The 8,608-nt window shown below is 38.9% G+C and overlaps 1 non-coding gene across 1 annotated transcript; it reads right to left on the minus strand.

Moving 5' to 3' along the window:
* Window positions 1–4,453: 4,453 nt before the first annotated feature.
* On the minus strand, window positions 4,454–4,558 carry LOC130042172 (U6 spliceosomal RNA). Its single transcript, XR_008795144.1, has one exon. It is a non-coding gene; the product is annotated as a U6 spliceosomal RNA (small nuclear RNA).
* Between the last annotated feature and the right edge of the window lie 4,050 nt (window positions 4,559–8,608).

Raw genomic sequence — 8,608 nt, forward strand, 5'->3', positions numbered from 1 at the left:
TGAAATGTGAATGCACAGTCACAATTAAAAATGCTTCAAGTAAAAGTATACTTAAAGCACTGAGCTCCTATTTAAATAGGTGAGAATAGGTTCCAGATGTGCAAATTTATGCAACTCCTGTTATTTCTGATCAACCCTTTCATTCCTGTGGTTATTCCCCCAACAAGATTTGCTCTGCATCTAGCCCGTGTGAGACATTTAGCTGCTCAGATTTCTGCTCTTGTGGTCCTTAGAGGCCTCTGCAAGCAAGAGTAGATGTTAAACAGTACTCATTTTGGCAATTAAGGGATGTGAGAGAAACCTAAAGGGAGTGAAGAGGATCGGTAACAGGAAGATGTGAACTAGTCTGGCTAGGTAAGGAGGACTGAGGGCTGAAGCTTGTAGCAAAGAAAGGAACCTGTCTAAGGATTCTGCTAAGAGAGCACAGCATAAACAAAGGATACCGGGGGTGGGGGTGGGGCGGTGTGAAGTACTGGGTATGAAAAGTATGTCAGGAGCGACCAGGAGAGAAGGCTCAAACTGTAAAGACCCTTGAACTCTTCTACCTAAGAGCACAGAGAGATTTTTGTTTTTTGTTTTCGTTTGATTGCTTATTTGTTTTGGTCACACTGGATTGTAAAAAATCTTTTTTAGGAGCGGCCAGGGGGGCCCCCCGACGGCTCTCCCTTTCGCCCGCCCGCATTCAGGGTGGGCCCCAGCTGCTCGCCCAGCTGGGGCAGCCCGGGTCCTGGGGCAGATGGCGGAGGAAGCGAGGGCCAAGCCGGTTGATCAGATGCTGTTTATTCTGTTCTCTCCATGCGCCTGCCCCAGTCTCTCTGAGCCTCCCATCCTAGTCTCACACTGCTCCTCATTCCCGTCTCCTCCTGTCTCTCTCACTCATCTCTCCATGCTCCATCTCACAGCCTGGGCTCTCTCTCTCCACGTGCTTGCTCCTGTATTCTTCTACATTCTCTCTGTCCCTCTTGCTAGTCTCTCCACGGTTCATCTTGCTGCCCTGCTTTCTCTCTCTCTCTCTCTCTCTCCCCAACCAACTCTCTTGTTCTCCAGCTCTCTTCCTCTCCCACTTCCCCGCACTCTGGGCTGACACTGCACCCAGTCAGATAGCAAAATCAACGTAAGAAAGCCCTTCCTGAGGGCCCACCAAGTTCAAAGGGAACATTACCTAAAAGGTATTCCAAAACCCTTCCTGACTGCCCAAGGGCAAAAATACCTCCTAAGGTGTTTTTCTCCTTTCCTCAGTCCAATAACTCTATCAACATCTCAATACTAGTTATTTTTGTATGGAAACAGTAAGAGATAACATTGAGGCTTGTAGGGCAGCTCCCCTGGGAACATCTTGCCACAGACTCAGAAACACAGAGCTCAGGCCAGATTAATCATTCCTAACCCTAGCAGGGTCCAAATCTAGTTATTACTTTTTGTATCATGACAGCATTTGTCCATGACCAAGCTTTTAACTTATAGTTAAGCATTATGGCACTTTGGCCAGGCCCATCTCTATGCCAGGGTAGCACACAGTTTACCGCTTGCCCTGGTTCCATCCAGTCCCTTGTTGGGACCCTCCTTTGGGGGGTGCTAAGAAGTAAAGGCAGCTGAGGGTTAGGAGAGAGAACAGATGCCCAGTAGGGAAATATCACTGAGTCACATTACAAAAGCTTGTCTTCTTGTGTCTATACAAAAAGGACAGTGCTCTGAATAAACTATGCGAAGGACTTAGGAAGAAGAGAAAAACAATATTTACAAGTCAACAGAGCACAAAAGAAGAAGTTACAAATAAACACAGAGTAATGGAAGCACTGTGAAGGGAGCAACACAATATACCAAAACTACCTGAGGCTATGCAGGAAGGACAAAACAGTGTTATCCTATAGATGATGCTCAGGGGTTACTACTGGTTCTGCACTCAGAAATTACTCCTGGTGGTTCTCAGGGTGCCGAGGATCGAACCTAGATAGGCAGTGGGCAAGGCAAATGCTATTGCTATACTATCGCTCTGGCCCCAAGAGCAGAGCGAAGAGCGGTTTTTAACTGGTGAGGGATGTGATCAAACCTAGTTTTAGCATTTAAAGCAATGGTTCTGGTGACTGGAGGAGGCCACAGAAGGATGGAGACAAGAATGATGACTGGAGAAGAGGAAAGGAGTGTTAGTTGTTCCAGGCTTCGGAGGACAACCAGTTAATCTCAGGACTTGCTCTCCTCTCCCCCAGGACCTGTTTACCCAGAGCTGTTCTTTGATCTGCAGTCTGCCAAGAATTTTCTCTTTTTTCCTCTGAGTGTCTTAGGTGTTCTTCTGGGACTCTAATCCTCAACTGGAAGCCAATAAATTATTAAAAATCTAAGAAAAGGCATTTGATTTTGATGTAAATTTTGGTGTAAGTGATCCAGATTTGTGCCGACAGCTTTCTAATGATGAATCCAGGGCCCAGTCGAAGTGCAGCAGGTTTAATTACACCTGCTTCTGAAAGGGACAAAGACAGCTGACTCACCTGTCTAATGACCCTCATGAGTTAGAGTGTGCCTTGGAGCCCTCTGTCAGCACCAGAACCAGGAGGATCCTGAGTACTGAGCTTAGAGTAACTCCTGAGTAAAGCTGGATGCATCTCTCAAACCAAAATACAACATTCTGACCAACACAAACAAAGCTATAAAAGCAATACATGTAGCATTATATCATTTGAAAAAGTATTTAGATATATGTATGTATGTGTCTATTTTATTTTATTTTTATTTTTATTTTTTTAAGTTTTGGAGCCACATCTGGTTGCAATGTTCGTGGCTTACTTTTGGCTCTGAGCTCACTCCTGGGGCTCAGAGAACCATATGGAGTACTGGAAGTTGAACTTGGGTCAGCTGCATGCAAGGTAAGTGCCTTATCTGCTGTACTATCCACCTCACATTTGTCTATTTTAATGTATAAAAATAGCCAGGAAATGAACCAGGAAGTGAGTAAACTTTCAGATTCCAGTATTTTACTTTTTATTTTGTTTTGTATTCTTCAATTTTTCTTGTTCCAAATAATTGAAGTGTTGTAAGAAAGTTTGTTGCTGTTTCCTAAATATTTATGCATTTCTCCAAATGTACTGCCACTCTTGAATGTTTGGGATTGTATTGAGTTCTGGCAAATGAGATACTGTTGAAAGTTATATTTTTTACTCATAGGCCAGTTACTTCTAGCACTATGGTCCATCTGCCTTTTATTCAAGTGGTGACTTAAAGGACCACAACCAATGAGAAGTTTTAAGATTGAAGTGAAATGTATACTTTCCTCCATGTGTGAGAAATAAACCTTTGTTATTTGTGGTTGTTATGTTAACTAACATTAATTATCCTGACTGCTACCATACTGTAGTGAGAATTTCTAAATATATTAATGCTATGAGAAATTTCTAAATACCTAAAAAGAATATCAAACAAAAAAAACCTTTGGGAAATGGTGAAATGAAAAACTTGTTTGCCTTATATATTAGTGGGTTGGAAATCCTTGAGAAAATATTTAAAGATGGAGATTAATCAACATTTCTTTAATAATGTCACCAAATATTCATTTTTTGACTGGCCAGCAATTTCTAAACCTTGAGACAAGTCACAATAGAAGCCAAATTACTAGCAAAGGACTTGTTAGGAGTCTGCAACTGGGGCCAAATAACGTCCAAAGTCTGGTTTAAGCTGATGTCTATTTGCTGTGAAATCTGTAAACACTTTACTTATCTGAACCCCAGTTTTCTCAGCTCATTAAGGGCAATCATGATGACAGCTGTCACTTTTTTGTATCACAATGGTTATTCATTTCTATCTACTCAGGCAGCAGATTGCTTTTCTGTTTAACTCAAAGCAGAAAATATATTAAGGGCTGGTAATCCAAGAACTCACAGTCTATTTACAGATGTATGCTTTTTGGCAAAAGGTATATGTCCTGAAGGCCACAAAGCATACTTTTGAAAAGTTGATAACGAATATCGGCTAAGAAGGTGAACAATTCTGAACATGAGGAGAGGGATGAGGGAAGTATGAGAAGCAGGGGTGGGAAAAAGGGTGGATACTTTTATCTTTTTATTTATTTTTTACTTTTAAATTGAATCACTGTGCGATAGATCCTTACAAAGCTGTTCATGATTAGATTTCAGTCATACAATATTCCAGTACACCAGTGTACATTTCTCAGACCAGTGTTCTCAGGTTCCCTTCCATCTCCCCACCCCTCTACCTCTCCTTTTGGGCATTATGGTTTGAAATATTGATACTGAAAGGTTATCAAGGATATTCCTTTACCTAATTTTAAGACTCAGATCTTGTCTAGCAAGATCATTCCTAGCTAGTTTGTCATACTGATCTCTTGTTTATCTATCTACCCTCAACCCCACACACAATTGTGGTTAGTTCCAACCATTGACCAGTCCTCCTAGTGCCTGTTTTTCCTGACTTTGGATATCAGTCTTCTATTATATATATATATATATATATATATATATATATATATTTGCGTGTCATCCTTGCGCAGGGGCCATGCTAATCTTCTCTGTATCGTTCCAATTTTAGTATATGTGCTGGATCTTGTCAAATGATCTCTACAGTTATTGATACGATCATATGGTTTTAATCTTTTCTTTTACTGATATGATGGATTATGTTGACTGACTTGCAAAAGTTAACCATCCTTGCAAGAGGTGGATACTTTTAATTAAAAAACAAGAACATATTAATGCTTATTTTTCAAGTTGGATAGAGCTCTGTAGAACTACTCAGGAGAAAAATCTATGTTTTTCATCAGAGGCAACATAATGGTTGTGGTAGACTTTAATGCACCTTTTGTAATTGGGAAGATCATTCAGTCAGAATACAGTAAGAAACAAGAGGCCCTATGAGGAACTGGAAGAACTGGCATTAATAGACATGTAAATGACCTTCTTACCCCCCACCCCAAAACAGAATGTACAATCTTCTCCAGGATAGATCACATGCTGGGGCATAATCAAGTATTCATTAAATTATAAAAATAGAATTTATCAAATATCTTCTCAGAACAAAATGCCACAAAAATATAAATTACCCATAAAAAGAAAGTTGGGAACTCCAACAGTTGGAAACTGAACAACAAACCATGAAACAGCTATTGGGTGAAAGGGGAAATCTGAGAAGAAATAAAAAGATACATCAAAAAAACAAGAGTGAAGATACAAATTATTAGAATCTAAGGGACACAGCAGAAGCAGGACTAAAGGGGAAGTTCATAGCGACACAAACTTACTCAAGGAATAAAGAAAAAGCTCAAACCAATAATCATCTCTCAGATTGAGTAATTAAAAAGAGCATGAATATAATCCTAAAGTATGTAGGGTAGAGATAATAAAAAGTAGAGAAGAGACCAATAATATAGAACTCAATGTAGTTGATAAGGCACTTGTCTTGCAGGTATCCAACTTGGGTTCAATCCTTGGCATCATATAGGTTCCCTGAGCACTGCCAGGAGTGATCCTTAAGCATAGAGCCCAATGTAGGTTCTCACCACAGTTGGATGTGACCTTAAACAAAACCAAAGATAATTTAGAGCCAGAACCAGCAGCGCTTGTATTTTATTGAATTAAGTAGTGTCATGGAAAAAATTCGGTTGGAACCATCTGTAATTCTTACATACTTACGTTGGAGATAGGTTGTCATTGTAGGTAAATCCAGTAAAGATCTAAGGTATTAGTTGTGGACTAGGGAGATAGATTCTTGACTTCACTGTGGGAAAGAGTTAAAGAGTAAGTCAGATAAAGCAGTATAAGGCATTTACTGAAAACAGGAGTACATATTCAAAAGTCACTGTATAGGCATACTCATGAAACAGAATAGCACTGCTTCTAAATCTCTAGGTTCTATAGATACAAAGACAGGACAAGTGAGGACCAACATGCATATAAAGTTGCAGAGAAGAATAAGGTTAGTGAGCAGTAATTTATCAGAGTCAAGATATCACCTGAATTTCAACCATAAACGGTTACTTTTGGTGGTTGTCACAATAATTATAAACTTGGTTATGGTGGGGACTTCAGATATTTACCATTTTTAACATGTAAATTTTGGCATCTATTTCAGTCTTTGTCTCTGGTCTATCCTTTTGAGTTTCAGGCTTTGAGAAAATGTTTGATTAAAAAGGTAATCTTTTTTGATGTATTAAAAATGACAGAAGCCAGGATAAAAGAGAGTGTAGGAGGGTAGGTGGCATGTCAAAAGACAGGATGGCTACTTGGCTCTTGAATAAAAATAGCAGGTAGAGTTTAGATGTTGTAGTGTGTCCACAGGGCAGTATTTCCATCAGAGACAGGATTCTCTAAATTTCACATAGCACTGTTATTCTCCTATTTCAATGTCCACCTCTGGTACATTCAGGTGATATGGAGAAAGGTATGGAGGCAATGAAGAAGATTGCTGGAGATAAGTCCTGTTATACAAGACAATCTGCTATAACTCAGAACAGGATGATGAAGACTGCAAGAGGAAATTTGCTAGATTATACACTGCATTTTGCAGAATAATTTAGCACCAAGTGGGGAATCGTTAACTACATGAGAGAGAAAGAAAAACATGAATTAGAAAAATCGCAGATACCATAGCAAACAGTATCAAGCCTTATGGGAAGAGAAATAGATTTAAGGATAATAGCTTGGGGAATAATAGGAAATTGAAGTTTACATCAAGAAAAGAAGAATCCTCTGCTCTTTGCCAGAGTATTCAATAAACAAGAGCTATGTAACTAACTTGAAAAAAGAAATTATTATGCCATTAATGTTGCCAAATCTATTTAAAAAGACTAGTAAGAATTGGAATGATAATACAGTGGGTAGCAACCCAGCTTCAATCCCCAGCATTCCATATGATGTCCTGAGTACTGCCAGGGGTTATTCCTGACTGCAAAGTCAGGAGTAAGCCCTAAGCACAACCATGTGTGCAAACCCCTTCCCCCAACATTCCCCTCGAGCCTCCCCCTGCCTCCACCAAAAACATAAAAAGAAAAAAAAATTATTGGGGGCATTAGTGGAAGCCAATGGTATAGCAACTTGAAAGGATTAGATTTCTTCACCAAACTCGTCCAGTTATTTGGTTGGTTGGAGCAATAGCACAGCGAGTAGGGCATTTGCCTTGCATGCGGCCAAGTTTGATTCCTCTGCCCCTCTCAGAGAGCCTGGCAAGCTACCAAGAGTATCTCGCCCGCATGGCAAAGCCTGGCAAGCTACCTATGACGTATTCAATATGCCAAACACAGTAACAACAAAAATATAATGAATATATATATTCAATACACCAAACACAGTAACAACAAAGTCTCACAATGGAGATGTTACTGGGTCTGCTCGAGCAAACTGATGAACAATGGGAGGACAGTGCTACAGTGCTACTGACACTTGTATGGATGTGACAGCCTCCAGTCACTGCTTTTAATAAACTGGATTCAAGCCAGGTTATATGCTTTTGCTAAATATTTTGCTAAGTATACTTTTGCCAGGTATGTGACCTTTAGCCAACCCTTCAAACTCTTAAATCTGTTTTTGAATTTTTAGTATTAAAGATAGCAACTATTCTATTCATCTCATTGGTAGTTAGAAAGATAAAACTAGATAAGTTATATAAAACAGTTCACTAAACTGACCAAAATCATATTTGCATATTTATTATAAAAGCAATAACTATGGTTGACCTGAATGTTATATTATCTATACGAATATGAACAGTGGTTTTGAAGAGCACAGTTATAGTTAGTTCTTAATTATGTTTCTCATTAAAATTTCAATAGCATCTCTGGCTTTGGAAAACTGGTTTGTATTTGTTGGTATTGATAAGCTTGTAATAAAATCCTGAAAATGTCACATCATTAGAACAAAAGACAAAGACTCCTTTTCAGCCTGTCATTTTTTATTTGGTCTGGGGAAAATGATCACAATTATTATAAAATATAGAAAATTCAAAAGTCCTGATAAGTTATTTTGTTCTACAATTAAGTGGAAAATATAGACGGCAACAGCCCCGAGAAAGAGACTTTAAGACTTGAAACACAGAGTAAACCAAAAATGAATTAACCCCAAATCAGGGTCTGACAATAAGATTAGATTTGCTTCAAAAAATTTTACTGCTTCCTGGTCTAACTTTAAATGGTCTAACTCCTTTGTACTACAAAAAAACATTATTTCTACCTTGCTATTTGTTACAACCCTAAATTCTAAGAGGTTTAACAGACTGAACATTCTCTGTGAGAATACAAAAGCTGTTGCAGGGAACAAAATTTTGATAATGAGATGCTGACATCACTCACTCTTGAGGCAAGGTATTTTAATCAGTTGTTTTTTCTCTAGGAGAGCAAAGCGTGCAATTTTAAGATGACAAAACGAATGGCACAGATTCTAATTCTCCAAGTATTGGTACAATGGAAAAGATTTTCTACCTCACAAATGCCTTATAAAACCTAGATGGAATCTCCACCAGGTGAAATGCGGAATTGACAGTTGTTTTTAGGGAACTGCTGGAATTTCCTGTCACAAAATTCTTTATACAGTATTGGAAAAGCACTTACCTAGTCATTCTACAGATATTTATTTAGTGACCACATACAGGTTATTTGCTAGTATCTATAGGA

This window comes from Sorex fumeus, unplaced genomic scaffold, assembly GCF_029834395.1.
Source record: "Sorex fumeus unplaced genomic scaffold, SorFum_2.1 ptg000098l, whole genome shotgun sequence".
NCBI classification, from domain to species: domain Eukaryota; kingdom Metazoa; phylum Chordata; class Mammalia; order Eulipotyphla; family Soricidae; genus Sorex; species Sorex fumeus.